Genomic DNA, 15126 nt, shown 5'->3' with positions numbered 1-15126 from the left:
AGGCAAACCAATCCGAGACCAATGAGTGTTGGCAACGGGGAGGACAAAGCCCCACCTAAATCGAGTCATTGCCATCCAACTGGATTCGCCAAAGTGAACTCAACAACCGAGGTTGGCCCCAAATACCCACATCAAGTTGCTACCAAGAACAATACACCAAGAGAGGTCGTGCGGAGGAAAGAAACACCTCCCTGTGGCCCTGTGCACAGCGCGCGACCACGGCCTCTAGCGAGAAAGGCAAAGGAGCTTGTAGGAGGGAGTAGAATTTTGCCGAGGTAGTGCCAAGGTGCTACGCACCCCCGCGAACCGAGCCTGACACTTTCGTTGCACAGCACTCGAACACCCCGCATCCAGAGGGAAGAGGTATCGGGGCCGCGGCAGGAAGGATGACTGCTGGTAGGATGGAGATGAGCGTCGGCCAGCAGCACCTGCCGTCGGCAATGGGCGAGCGCAGACGAGGGTCAGAACTGCTCGAACAGGAGGAGCGACGGGAAGGACCCTCCCGCCGATGAGCCCCTCCCACTGCCGCCGAAGCGGCCCTCGGCCACCCTCCCCGACCCCAAAACCACATCGCCGGCGTTAGGGCCCCCGATCAAGAGGCCAGCAAAGGGGGCGGAGAGCCGACGACAGCGAGCGGCTCAGGAGATGCTCAGGGGTCGCCCTTTATAATAATATTTTGAATAAGATGTCGACAGTCACAAATATTCAGAAACTGAGGGAGTGAGGGGGTGTTACTACGCACTAGCATTTCATGACTTTATAGGTCTGATTAGTTGCTTTCAAAATATGCCGTACCAAAATATAGGTAAATCTATAAATTTTAGCACTTGTTTGGTTGAAGGCTGAAAAAGTAGCCTGTATCCAACCAAGCAGATCCTATATTCCCACGTGCACAGTTTGAGAAACCCTCCTGAATTAGCTCCATAAGGATGGTGGTTTCTTTTTCTTCCTTTTATTTTCTTTTTTATGTATTCTTTATTCACCCATTGCTCTAGTCCGTTCGCCGCTGAAAGGACGCGAGAATGACCTAGCTGAGCCTTTGCAGAGCCAAAAACTCAATTTTCCCTTTCTCCTTAGGGGTGGGTTGGGGGTGGGGGAGGGGTTGTATCGTGATAAAATTTCATAAAAATAGTTGAATTAAATTTTTTTTAGTGCAAATTCTATGACATGGGCCCCAAGCCCTTCTCCCCGTGTCTTTACCCCTGTCCCCTGCCCAGCGTCATGCATGAATGGATGCCTTCTTTTCTATAGGTTGTATTATTATAATTTTTTGAAAAAAAATATGAGTATAATTCGATCATTCACATATGGTACAATATTTTGACAATCTCTAACAAACGAAATCAGCACCATACAGTCTCTAACCTGATTCGTCCACGTCATCTGCGAATAAGAGCCTCCGATGGCCTTGGTAGGATCTCAACCATCAGTTCATTAGCTTGCCCCACCGTTGCTTCTAGATAGATCAGGGAATTCAGAAACGCAAGTCCAGCGAATCCTCGCGAGAAGACCCGAACTTCCATCAAAGCCCATATATTTGGCTAACCCCTTCACCTACCTCATCGATACATCTCGCATCGCTCCTAGCAAAAACAATTCCCCCTAACCTGTTCGTCTCCTGATCATGGGCCGGCCAACGCTCCTGCAACCCCTCCCATTGATCATCCGTGAGCATCGTCCATCATTCCTGCGATTCACCAAGCCATCGATTACCTGCATCTTGGGCACCTCTATCTGAAAGCAGAATTAGAGAGGCAAAACTGGATTAATTGATAGACAGTACAGGAGGTACAGTATATAGGTACAGTATATACAGGGTGTACACCTGCTGGAAGAGGTGGTCAGGGCGCGCAGAGGGCGCCGTGACCGCTTGGTGCGGCGGTGTCGTCGAGGAAGGGCCCGGCGCTGCGCCGGGCGTCGGTGAGGCCTCCGAAGCTAGTCCAGGCATGGCTGGAAAGCCCGGAGGAGGTCCACGAGCCGCGCATGGCCGTGCGGCAGGAGCAGGGGCCGCACGTGGCTGTGCGGACGGTGGTGCAGAGGCCGAGCCGACCATGGGCGCGCCGGGCGAGGGAGGGCCGGCTGGGAGCGCATCTAGCGCTGCTGAACCAGCCGGAGGAGCGCCGGCCGCAGCCGCACGTGGCTGTGCGGGGCGAGTCACGCCAGAGCCTGCAGAGAGAAACTTATGCACAGGACCGATAGGTGCTGGCACACAGTCAGTAGTATCCAAAAAATCAAGGTCAGCCGGTGAGGAAGGGGGGCCCTGCTCAGCATAAGGGAACGAGGACTCGTCGAAAACGACGTGGCGGGAGATGATGACTCTGTTGGTGGAAGGGTCAAGACAGCGGTATCCTTTATGATGAGCAGAGTAACCTAAGAAGATGCAGAGGGCTGACCGGGGGGACAGCTTGTGGGGAGCAGTAGCAGACAGGTTAGGATAACACTTACACCCGAAAACGCGGAGATGGTCATAGGTAGGCGCAGTGCCAAGGAGGGCGGCATGCGGCGTGCCAGACGCGAGCGTTTTGGTGGGTAAGATGTTAAGGAGATGGGTAGCTGTCTGAAGTGCTTCAACCCAGAAGCGAGGGGGTAGGGAGGCCTGGAACAGAAGGGAGCGCACAACGTTATTAGTGGAACGAATGATGCGCTCGGCCTTACCGTTCTGAGAGGAGGTGTAAGGGCAGGACATGCGAAGGTGGACACCGTGACTGAGGAAGAACGTGCGGGAGCTAGAGTTGTCAAACTCTTTTCCATTGTCGCACTGGATTGCCTTCACGGTGCGGCCAAACTGGGTAGACACGTAGGCAAAAAAATGAGCAATCGTCGGGAAAGCGTCAGATTTAAGTTTCAGAGGAAACGTCCATAAGTAATGGGAACAATCATCAAGAATGACCAAATAATATTTAAAACCCGAAACACTGAGAATAGGAGACGTCCACAAATCACAATGTATAAGATCAAAATTATGTGTAGCTCTTGAGGTTGACACAGGAAAAGGAAGACGCAGATGACGCCCTAGCTGACAGGCATGGCATAGCGAAGAGCTAGTGTCGTGACGGCAGGCAGGGAGACCCGACGAAGCAAGCTGGGAGAGCGCCTCTTGTCCGGGGTGGCCAAGGCGGCGATGCCAAAGGGTAGATTCAGTGGCGGCTGCGAGTGAGTGGGCGACCGGCAGGCGGAGGGGATACAGCGGCCCGGAGCTATTGCACCTTGCGATCAGTTTCCGGGACAGAAGATCCTTCACAGAACAACCAGACGGGTCAAATTCCACTGAGCAATTGTTATCGATGGTAAACTGTCGGACGGAAATAAGATTCTTAATAAGTTGAGGGGAAACCAAAACGTTATTAAGATGAAGCTGGGGAGTAAGAGCAGTATTACCGGTGGATGTGACAGGAAGCAAGGAGCCGTTACCGACAACAATTGAACAAGGGGTAGGATACCGCATGGGAAAAATATGGGAAAGAGAACTGGAAGAAGAGGACATGTGAGAGGTAGCACCTGAGTCAAAATACCACTCGTTGGTCTGCTGGGGCTGATTCAGCGCCATGGTGCTGAATGTTGATGCCAGAGATTGCTGATCCCAGGACGAGGGACCAACCGATGAGGGGAAGAAGCCGGGGGGCAGTGGAGAACACTGGCCAGCATGCTCCAAGGGCGCGCGAGGCGCTGCCGGCTGCTGAGGGTGCTGCTGCGCCAGGAGAGCCTGCTGGGGAGGGCGCGCAGGCAGAGACGCCAGTGGAGGCCGCGAACCGGGCCACATCTGGATGGTGCCGGTCCACGGGTTGTAGAAGGACGGCCAGGGCGGCGTGGTGCGGTTCTGGGCAGTGCTGGAGGTGCCCGACTGGGAGCCCTGGCCTCCGGAAGCCTGACTAGAGCCCTTGCCGCCGCGGCGGCTGCGGCGGCTCTTGGGTGGCGGAGCAGAGGGGCCGCCCTGGGAGGCGGCGGCACCCCCGGAGCCCTGGGAGGGGCCGCCAGTCGCTGAGGTGGGGGCGGTGGAGGTTGCCAGAGCCGTCGCCTGCGTCGAGTGGTGCTCCATCGTCATCTCCTCGAGGAGGAGATCAGCCTTCGCATCGACGAAGGTGGGGAAGGGACGCCCCCGACGAAGATGCATCCCGACGGCCTTGAAGCGCTCGTTCAGACCGCGGATGACGTTGAGGACGAGGGTGCGGTCGGAGACGGTCTCGCCCAAGTCCTCAAGCATGTCCGCCATGCGCTTCATCTCCTTGCAGTACGCAGCGACCGACAGATCGCCCTGGACGAAGTTGCGGAACTTCGCCTCGAGGAGTAGGGCGCGCGTCTCCTTGTTGTTGAGGAACTGGGACTCAACAGCAAGCCAGGCGACGCGAGCGGTGGAGTTGTGCGAGGAGATGGAGGCAGCCAGATCGTCGGTAATGGTACCGAAGATCCATGACTTGACAACGCAGTCCATGCGCTGCCAGTCAGGGAAGGAGGGCGCCGAGTCGTTCTGCAAGACATGATCCTGCAGAGAATACTTGCCGACGGTGAGGAGAAACTGGTCGCGCCACCGGTTGTAGTTGCCGGCGGTGAGGTCGAGAACAACCGGGATGAGGGCGCGGATGTTCTGAACTGCCACCGCCTGGGCATGAAGGTTGGCAAGCGCAGCAGCTTCATGAAGGAGGAGCGCCTGACGAAGCTCGCGGCGGTTGGAAACCTCCGCGTCCTGATCAGAAGAGTCGCCAGCCACGTCGGGGTCGTCGGCGTCGGAGTCGGGGTCGCCGGCGGCCGCGCGCTCGTGCTCGGCGCGAGCGAGGGCGTCGCGCTCGCGGATCGCGGCGGCTTCACGCTCCTGGGCGGCAGCCTGGGCCTCCTGGAGGGCGGCAGAGGCGCGCGCTAGGGCCGCGCGGCGCGTCTCCGTCTTCCTGGCCGCGCGCAGACGCGCGGCGGCATCAGCGTCGGCCGCCGCAGCGGCCGGATCGGGCGGCGGGAAGGCGGCGGCGACCATAGAGGCAGAGGGAGAGGGAGGAGGGGAGCCGGTCATCGCGGCCTGGTGAGGGGCCGGCGCGGGATCGGCGGCGCTGCCAGGGAGGCGCACTGGGGAGAAGGGAGAAGCGCGGCCGGGAGGCGCGCAGGGCGCGGCCAGAGGCGCGCAGGAAGGGCGGAAGCAGAGGAGGTCACGGACCGAGATGAACTCGTGATACCATGAAAGCAGAATTAGAGAGGCAAAACTGGATTAATTGATAGAGAGTACAGGAGGTACAGTATATAGGCAAGGAAACCCTAGGGATGGTTTATAGAATCAGCACCAATAATCAAGGAATCCTTGCCTATCCTATCAACAGATCCACAAAATCTGGGACAGTTCTATAAGGCTAATACTCCTGTCTAACACTATCTGTGATCATCGGAACGATTACCTGCATTTCTTTCCTTCATGCCTTCCTCACCTCTATAGGGCTTGAGTCCTGTCCCTGCCGGCAATTTACAATTTACTGCTAATCTGCGTTCATATGCTTGTTGCAGTGAACTAATTTGTATATCCAAGACATCTGAATCTTTCAATACTCCACTACTGCTTGCACTAGAAACTGCATTATCTCATAGGTTAGTACAGTATAAACCATTTGATTGCAATTCAAACTCCATAAAGTCCCATTTGCTTGCTGAAAATGAAGAGCACATCCGAATGATCAAACACAGGTCCTAAAACCAGTGGTGCTGCTAGAGAGGCTGGACAAGTAAAGTGACCCGAAAAAAAGCTCATATACATGACTCCATGCTGATCGGGCCAATCAAGTTTAAGCTTACACTCCTCATCTATCTCAATGTGGTAGAACTTGCAATTTTGATCGTTATGCCCTTTTGTAGACCTGTAGAACTCGAAACTTTGTGGACTTGACCAGGCTGTGCCCTTTTATTAAGTCTGAACATGTGGATATGGAATGTATTTTTGTGACATTTGAATGGAATGTTGCCTGTTGGAAATGAAGTACAAATATGCGTGCTGACATATTTTCCTCATAACATGTACGATGACACTAAGACGTTGTTTATGAACTATATATATGAAATATAAAACACCCAATCATCAACCTTACTAGCTTTTATATGTTAATGATATCACGCTGCCAATGTCCATCAGTGACTACTAATAATTATGTCTTCAAGAAAACACTAGCCTAACAATAATTACGGCTTCAAGAAACAATGGCCCAACTCAAATGGTGCGGCAACGCCGCGTCCAGAGTTCTAAGTACAACTAAATCAATATTTTATTCAAATATAGGTGACTATTTATTTTTATAAATGGAAAATCAGAATAGTTATTTGTTAAAAAGATGATTAATTGGTACTATATATTTTCCCAAAGTTCCGATATATATACTTCTGATTATCCACTTCTACCATTGTTAATATAGAAAAATAAGTAACTCAATTTATACAAGAATGATGTGTGTCACCATGTATAAATGTATGTATAAAGAGATGGACACCTTGATTTCCATGTTATATACATAACTCTAACTAAGGTTCTATACATAGCTCTAACTAAGGTTCATGTCAATCATACAGAGGTGCGATGCACATGGGAAAATTTATAAATTGGGATTAAAGCATATGGCCATGGTAACTAAGGATGTGATTGGTAGGTTGCACTAAGGCCTAGCCAGGCTTCCATAGTGCAGGCCTGTGTGTTTGGTAGGCTGTTTAGCCCCCTTAGCCAGGCTTCCATAATGCAATTCGGCCCGGTACGGCCTGCACTACCGGAAACGCATTCGAGCTGCATCTCCAGCAATGCAGCCTGCATTACGCCCCCGCTGGCCATTTGTCTGGACCAACTCTGGCCACCCGAGACCCCCCGAGGCTACGAACAAAACCCCGGGCGAGCGTTAGGGTTACAACTATTGTTCCCATTTCGCTTGCTCGGGGTCGGCTGCCTCTCTTCGCTCCCGCGCCGCCACCTCTCGTCTCTACCAACCCAGCTCTCCTCCGCGCCTCCGGCCGCCGTTCTTGTCACCCCGCCGCCGTCCCTAGGAGTGGGAGGCTAGAGGTCTGCGTTTCCGCGCGCGAAGGAAAGGTGAAAAGCTCCCTCAATTCCCTTTTTTTCCCGTCCGAATCCCCTCTTCTCCCCGTCCGAATCTCCTTGATGCATGTTTGTAGTGTTATGTGCTAGAATCATGTATGTAGTGTCGTGATATGAGGATGTATAGTTGCCTCTTGTCCAGTTTACCGGTGGATGTGTATGTCCCTATCATTTTGATGGTAGATATGCTTATTAATGTTTGTTGCCATGAATTTGCCATGCATAACTCCTAGCCTGGCTAAGAGATTACAAAAATTTACAAACTTTTATTAGAAACATGCATACGATTTGACACATCCTAATAATACGGCCTATTTCTCTACTACTAAAAAGAGGTTAGATAAAATCTACGCCTCTCAGCCCCAGCGCTCCCCTCCTCCCCACCCCGCCGCCCTCCCCCTCGCGCAGCCCCGATACCCACCGCGCGCTCGGCACCTCCCTCCTCCGCCGCGTTGCCAGGCCCCCCGTGCTCGGCACCCCCTCCTCCGTCGCGACGCCGAGGTACGAGCCGCAGCCCTCGGTGCTCAGCACCCCCTCCGCCGCCGCGACGCCGGGGTGCGAGCCGCGGGCGGATCGAGCCGGCGGAGTCTATCTTCACGCCCGCCGCCAGCAGAATCCATCAGCGCCGGAGTGCGCCGAGACATCCACCTCCACCACCACCTCCTCCCGTCGCCTCCCCCGCCACCCACTCGCCATCCGTGTTGCTAGGGCACGTACTGCAGGAGGTGTGAGCGCAACGATGAGCCGCACGGTGCCTGGGCACTAGCAAGGTGTTTCGATCTGTAGACGACGTCCAATGGAAGCTACAACCCATAACGTAAGAACTTTTACAACAACAACAACAACAACAACTTAGCCTTTTGTCCTAAGCAAGTTGGGGTAGGCTAGAGATGAAACCCACAGAAAACAAGAATAAGAAACACAAAAAGGGTACAAGCCAAAGGAAGAGTTAGGGGTTAAACAAAAAGTAACAAAGGTCACGGTTCAGATACGTTAATTGCTAATCTCCAAGCGCTCCTATCCATAGCTAATTCCTTAGCGATATTCCACTCCTTAAGGTCTCTCTTGACCGTCTCGTTCCAAGTTAGTTTAGGTCTACCTCTACCTCTCCTTACATTATCGCCCCGCTTTAAAACTCCACTACGCACCGACGCCTCGGGAGGCCTCCGTTGTACATGTCCAAACCAACTCAACCGATGTTAAATCAACTTCTCCTTGATAGGTGCCACCCCGACCCTATCTCGAATCTCTTCGTTCCGGACTCTATCCCTTCTTGTATGCCCGCAGAACCAACGCAGCATACGCATCTCTGCTACACTTAGTTGCTGGACATGTCGCCTTTTTGTAGGCCAACATTCAGCACCATATAACATCGCCGGGCGGATCGCCGTCCTATAGAACTTACCTTTTAGCCTCTGTGGCACCTTCTTGTCACAGAGGACGCCAGAAGCCTGCCGCCACTTCAACCAACCGGCTGAAATTCTATGCCTAACATCTTCATCAATGTCTCCATCTTTCTGAAGCATTGATCCTAGATATCGAAAAGTATCCTTCTTGGCCACTACTTGACCTTCGAGGCTAACGTCCCTATCCTCATGCCTATTCGGGCTAAAGTCGCACATCATATACTCGGTCTTAATCCTACTCAGTCTGAACCCCCTCGACTCTAACGTGTGTCTCCACAGCTCCAACTTCTTATTAACCCCTGTCCTACTCTCGTCAACTAGCACCACATCATCAGCAAAGAGCATACACCAAGGGATATCACCCTGTATGTCCCTTGTGACCTCATCCATCACCAAATCAAATAGATAAGGGCTCAATGCTGACCCCTGATGTAGTCCTATTTTAATCGGAAAGTCACTGGTATCGCCATCACATGTTCGAACACAAGTCATCACATCCTTGTACATATCCTTGATGAGGGTAATATACTTAGTTGGGACTTTATGTTTTTCCAAGGCCCACCACATGACGTCTCTCGGTACTTTGTCATACGCCTTCTCTACGTCAATAAAGATCATGTGTAAGTCCTTCTTCTCCTCTCTATATCTCCCCATCAACTGTCGTACTAAGAAAATCACCTCCATGGTCGACCTCCCAGGCATGAACCCAAACTGGTTTTGGGTCACCCTTGTCAATCTTCTTAGGCGATGCTCGATAACCCTCTCCCAAAGCTTCATCGTATGGCTCATCAGCTTAATCCCCCTGTAGTTAGTACAACTTTGAACTTCTCCTTTGTTCTTGAAGATTGGTACTAATATACTTCTCCTCCATTCCTCCGGCATCTTGTTTGACTGGAAAATTAGGTTAAAAAGCTTAGTTAACCATACTACCGCCCTCTCGTCCAGGCATCTCCACACCTCAATGGGGATGCCATCAGGACCCATCGCTTTACCTCCCTTCATCCTCTTCAAAGCCTCCCCGATCTCTGCCTCTTGAATCCTCCTCATAAAGCGTCTGTTGGTATCATCAGATGAGTCATCCAACTCGAAGGTAGGACCCTCATTTTTCCCATTAAACAACTTGTCGAAGTATTCTCGCCATCTGTCATTGATCTCCTCATCCTTCACCAGAAGTCGATCTGTCCCATCCTTGATGCATTTGATTTGGTTTATGTCCCTTGTCTTCCTCTCACGGGTCCTAGCGATCCTATAAATGTCCTTCTCTCCTTTCTTCGCACCTAGCCGTTGATAAAGGTCATCAAAAGCCTGACCTTTCGCTACACTTACTGCTCGCTTTGCAGACCTCTTCGCTAATCTATAGCCCTCGATGTTAGTTGCGCTCTTGTCGAGGTGAAGGCATTTGAAACACTCCTTCTTCTCCTTAATAGCCCTTTGCACCTCGTCATTCCATCACCAAGTCTCTTTCACTTCCTGCTTGCCTCCCCTGCGCACACCAAACACTTCTGAGGCCACCTTCCGAACACATGTCGCCATCTTTAGCCACATATCATCTACATCTGTTCCTTCTTCCCAAGGCCCCTCGCCTAGCATCCTCTCCTTAAACGTTTGTGTCTCTTCCCCTCTAAGCTTCCACCACTTCGTTTTCGCAATTTTGGCACGTTTGTCCCGATGGGCACGTACCCGAAAACGAGAATCCGCCACCACAAGCTTATGTTGGGGGACAACACACTCCCCAGGTATCACCTTATAATCTAAGCATGCACGTATATCCTCTCTCCTAGCAAGGATAAAATCGATTTGGTTCGAGTATTGTCCACTATGGAAAGTCACTAGATGGGACTCCCTCTTTCTAAAGAGGGTATTTACTAACAGCAGGTCGTAGGCCACCGCAAAATTCAAAACATCCTCCCCCCTCGTTCCTACTACCGTACCCGAAACCCCCGTGTACTCCCTCATATCCTATATTAGTCGCTCACACATGGCCATTAAGGTCTCCTCCTATGAAGAGCTTCTCACTGATAGGCACGGTACTAACCATGCTGTCAAGGTCTTCCCAAAACTGACTCTTGGAGCTCTCACTAAGACCTACCTGAGGGGCATAGACACTGATCACATTCAGAACCAAATCTCCAATGACCAACCGCACTAGAATAATCCGGTCGCCTTGCCTCCTAACATCTACAACTCCATCCTTAAGGCTCTTATCGATCAGGATGCCTACACCATTCCTACCCGAAGTTGTCCCCGTGTACCAGAGCTTGAAGCCAGAACCCTCCACCTCCTTCGCCTTCTGGCCCTTCCATTTAGTCTCCTGCACGCATAGAATATTTACACGCCTCCTAATTGCTACATCGACTAGTTCTCTCAACTTACCTGTTAGAGACCCTACGTTCCAACTACCTAGACGAATCCTAGTTGGCTCGGCTAGCTTCCTTACCCTTCGCACCCGTCGAGAGAAATGCATAGATGTACTTATCAGATCGAGGCTTATTATTGTATCTACATGAATTGAGCATATAGATTTTCTATCGTATTTCTTTCTGCTAAATTGATTAGGATTTACTTAATTCAGTATGCTATTCCAACAGGTGTGTCATGTGGATGCATTGTAAATTTTACTTATTTTGCCAGCATTCACGTCAGGTGAAGTCCATCACTCTATACGTTATGCGTCAACACATTGGAGCATTGACATATTTTTTTTTGCCTTTGTGAGTGTGCAATTTTTGGGTTCAAACATATAGCGAGCAGTTGGCTTTTTTCACCCAGTCAGTATACAACAGTTTACTTCTGCTAGACCCTAAATTTCTGCTCCATTTGTAGAACATAGGTGATAAGTCTGTTGAAATGGAAACTGATGACGGATGAATCAAGCAAGGTGCAACTTAATCTGAAGGCCCCTGTATGTTTACCTCTACTAGATAGTCGTTGCTTGTTTCACGTGCTTAATCAAACTCATACTTGCTAAATTGGTATTTTCGATGGATCTGCATTGTCAATACTTGATCTTTGTGAAATACTGTTCAGTAATTTTTACGCTCTGCGCCTCTGCCTGATTCTTGCTATGCATATCTGTCTGAATGCAGAGGTTGCCACAAATTTCAGAAAAGAATCTGAATGGACTTAATACGTGGACAAGCATATATTCAGGTTGGATCTATTCCTTTTATCACTTGGGAGAGGACATCATATTGGCTTGCTGGACCCTTTTAAGGATAAAAACACTTCTGGTAGGGGACTGATTATCACCGTCTTGTTTGGATGATGACGTCATCAACAATGATGTCTATTATGATCATAGTGAAAATAGAGACCACGTTCATGATAAGATAAATTGATGGAAATGCAAGTGTTTTGTCAAACTAACACGAGTTGAGTTTGATATCCTTCTGGTTTGTTGATTAGAATATTCTGAAATTCTTTGGTTTAGTAAAGGTTGCAATGTTGTTCTGCAGTTAGAGCCTTGAGAGGGATTGAATTGAGCTTGTGGGTATATTTATCTATTAATGTTTCTTTATTTATGCTAAAAATGCATGCCGTGCTAATATACCTAAAATGCGTAGTGGATAAGTTTCACTGCTACCATTATTACATATTAACTGACAGCTAAGGTCATATAAGTAATTAGTAAACTTTGGCAGTTAAAAATCCAAATGTCCAAGTGTTAGTAGCAAAAGCAATGCTGAGTTTTTTTGGTCAGATTCTAGCTTTGTTTAGTCTAAATAGTCCACATCGACTCACCTTAGCGGTCATGATGGATTGGTAAAGTGTCTCCACACTTGCGATTCAGTTTCTACCCCTTTCTCCTTACTGCTTCTGAAAAGGTTCATGTACAATGCAGAACAATGCAGACCTATATTTTTTATACCAGAGCCTGTCTTGCTGTTGAGATATATGAACTTCATTGTGCTAATTATACATAAAAGTTTGATTAGATAGATCCTGATAATATTTCATTGGTGCCTCTGTGGTTTCAGAGTAGGACATATGGTGTCACCTACAGCCTAGCATCTACTTATTTCCACATTTGATTGTTGAGTATAGATTCTACTTAAAATTCAAATTGTTGAAGCTGCACTTCCCTTCTATGATAAGTTGCAGATTGGTAGTCAGATAGTTTTTCATATTGTGTATGCAGGTCAAATTAACTGTGATCACATGATTGGAGTGTTTGTTCATGTCTCTGTAGTCTGTAGACATGGACAGTTACAGACTGCTTAAATCTTATCACCACAATTTTAGTTGTTACATAGTACAAAGTGATGTGCTGTGTATACCTCCTGCATGTATGTGCACTTAATAATTGTGTTGCGTGTGATTTGCTTGCATCCATTATATCAAGACCTATTGTATAGATTATTATATGCGATTATTCACCAGCTATGTTCAGACTACCCAGCATTTCAAGATTGCTCTATCATTTTCTTTTCTTTTTTTTTGCCAAATTCCATTATGTCTATCCTTAAACAAAGCTGCATGTGACTATATTTCTTTTAATCACCTTCCAGTTGAATGTTTAGGTCAGAGTTGCCCATTGGGCATACTCCTGTGTCCAACTGGAAAGGGCATGGTTGCTTAAACATCAGTCTACAATCTATGAGGGGAATATACAATATGAAGTGTACAGGCCCAAATACTTATGGATGCAATCAGGATGTGCCGGTGCTTCGTCATCAATGCTATGCAATGAACTGGCTCTGTCTATAAGATTTATTAGCAAATGATGGTCAGAATCACCAATGACTTTCTGTAAGCTTCAGCATTAAATATTTGAACAATATATGGTTTTGTTCATAATTTCTAAAACTTGTGGGAAGTATGTTTATAATTTTTCAAAGAGTTATTAGAAGAGTTGGCTCAGTTCAAGGTATTGCTTTCATCAGCACTCTGAAGTTCTTTTTTAAAGTTGTAGATATGCATTCCTCATGTCTTTGGATATGTACAACTAAATTTTTTTGTAAAAATAGATGATGCATAAACTAACACCGTGTCACAACAATTATCAGGCGGCCAGATGGGCCCCAGTTTATTGGGCGACGAATATTGTTGGTTCGGCTACTTGATTTGTTTGCAACTTGTGCTACAGTATACCGTGGATGCTTCTTGAAAAAAAATACCATGACCTATGCTGTAAACTAACAAAGTGATATGTCTTATGAAGAAGTTATATATACTATTATTTTGTAAAACCAATATCATTGTGAAATGTTACATGTATTTGTTACCAGACTTCTTTGGACTGCTTTGAACTGATATTACATCCATAACAACATATAAATACAGCCCAGTTGGGCACAATAATCATTTTCTTGATCAGGATTACTATAGTTAGACTGCAGAAAGAGTGGGCAATTGGAATGGAAGATGACGGTTAATGTATTTGCTAAATGCTACATATTTCACTTCTTGAAAGCTTCACTTTGTTGTCTTTTTCGTAATAAATTGGTTTTATTTATTTGATCATGATGTGAACCTATAGCAATGGACGGGCACCGACCTATATATAATATAAGAGTTTTGAGATTATTGGAGTAGTAATCAGCTGCTTCCATACAATAATTGGCATTCTTACTCTGATTCAGTTGAAGGGAGTGACACATTATTGAAATATCCTCACTTCTTATGTTGATTTGCTGACATGGTTTGCCAATCCATGTTTGCATGTAGGCACCACATCTCTACGAGTACACAATACATAATTTTACTGCTGGACAACACTTTGCTGTTTAATTATTGTTATATTTCGAATCCTCAATACTGGATTATTAAAACCAAAGGGAAGCGTGCTTTCAGTTGAGGGATAAACATGCTAAGATGCAGGTAGAGATCTTGGTATTACAACTTATGTAAGTCGAAATGTAACGTCCACTTGTCATCACCCTGTCTTGTTTTTTTTTAGTATTGATCATTGTGGGAAATTTCTGATGATCCCCTTTAGTTGTCAAGTTTGACCACAACTACATAGTTCAATTGAATATGGAGAAGGAACAATCAGTAATTGACTTGATTGAAGCTTTTGCAGAATATAAAATCCTTGGAACTTGGACGACTCAGGTTCAGTTTTGTTTAAAATCTAACATATGTAAGAGTTATCTTAAATTTCTCTGTTTTGTGGAATATCAATAACATTTATCTTAAATGTATATGTTTTGTAGATTTTCGATGTATATATGATGTGTACAATATCCTATTTGTAGGGTAGGAAAATCCAACAGATTGGAACTACTATGGTTGATCCCATGTATTCATGCTTGCCTTCTTACCTAATAAACCAGGTAACTATGAGAATTATAAAAATGTCACTTAGATTGATTAAGATGAACATGCTAGGTTCTTTTGCATAATATGATTGGTTGGAGTTGCTATTTTTTTGTCCGTTGCGAGCCTAGCAAAAATTAAAAGAAAGTGATACTGTGCCAACTTTGCTTACTGCTGACTGGAACCTTCTTACAGCAAAGCAAATAAACTCTTCGTTCCTCTGTCAGGCTTCCGAAAACAAACTCTCAAACACGATTATTCAACCAATCGATCAGTCAGGGTCACCTCCCGAGAGGATCAAGGGCGTAAACTAGACGAGAAATCTAGGTAATCGCGTCGGACCACGTTGTTGCATGAATTGTTTTGGGAACGTTGGGCGCAGGCTGCCGTGGCACTTGATCGCTCCACGCGTAAGATCGG

At 47.6% G+C, this 15126-nt stretch overlaps 1 long non-coding RNA gene across 3 annotated transcripts; it reads left to right on the top strand.

The window, feature by feature from the left end:
- Positions 1-7504: 7504 nt before the first annotated feature.
- Positions 7505-14688, top strand: LOC112895935. Of its 3 annotated transcripts, none has more exons than XR_003229303.1 (3): positions 7505-7859; positions 11535-14294; positions 14471-14688. It is a non-coding gene; the product is annotated as an uncharacterized LOC112895935 (long non-coding RNA). The 3 variants fall into 3 exon arrangements; XR_003229305.1 differs by lacking the exon at positions 14471-14688 and having other exon boundaries at positions 11535-13197; positions 13455-13679; XR_003229304.1 differs by lacking the exon at positions 14471-14688 and having other exon boundaries at positions 11535-13315; positions 13455-13679.
- Positions 14689-15126: the final 438 nt, after the last annotated feature.

This window comes from Panicum hallii, chromosome 5, assembly GCF_002211085.1.
Source record: "Panicum hallii strain FIL2 chromosome 5, PHallii_v3.1, whole genome shotgun sequence".
Taxonomy (NCBI): Eukaryota; Viridiplantae; Streptophyta; class Magnoliopsida; order Poales; family Poaceae; genus Panicum; species Panicum hallii.
Note: the sequence above shows the minus strand (reverse complement) of the source record. Positions and strands in the feature narration are given on the sequence as shown.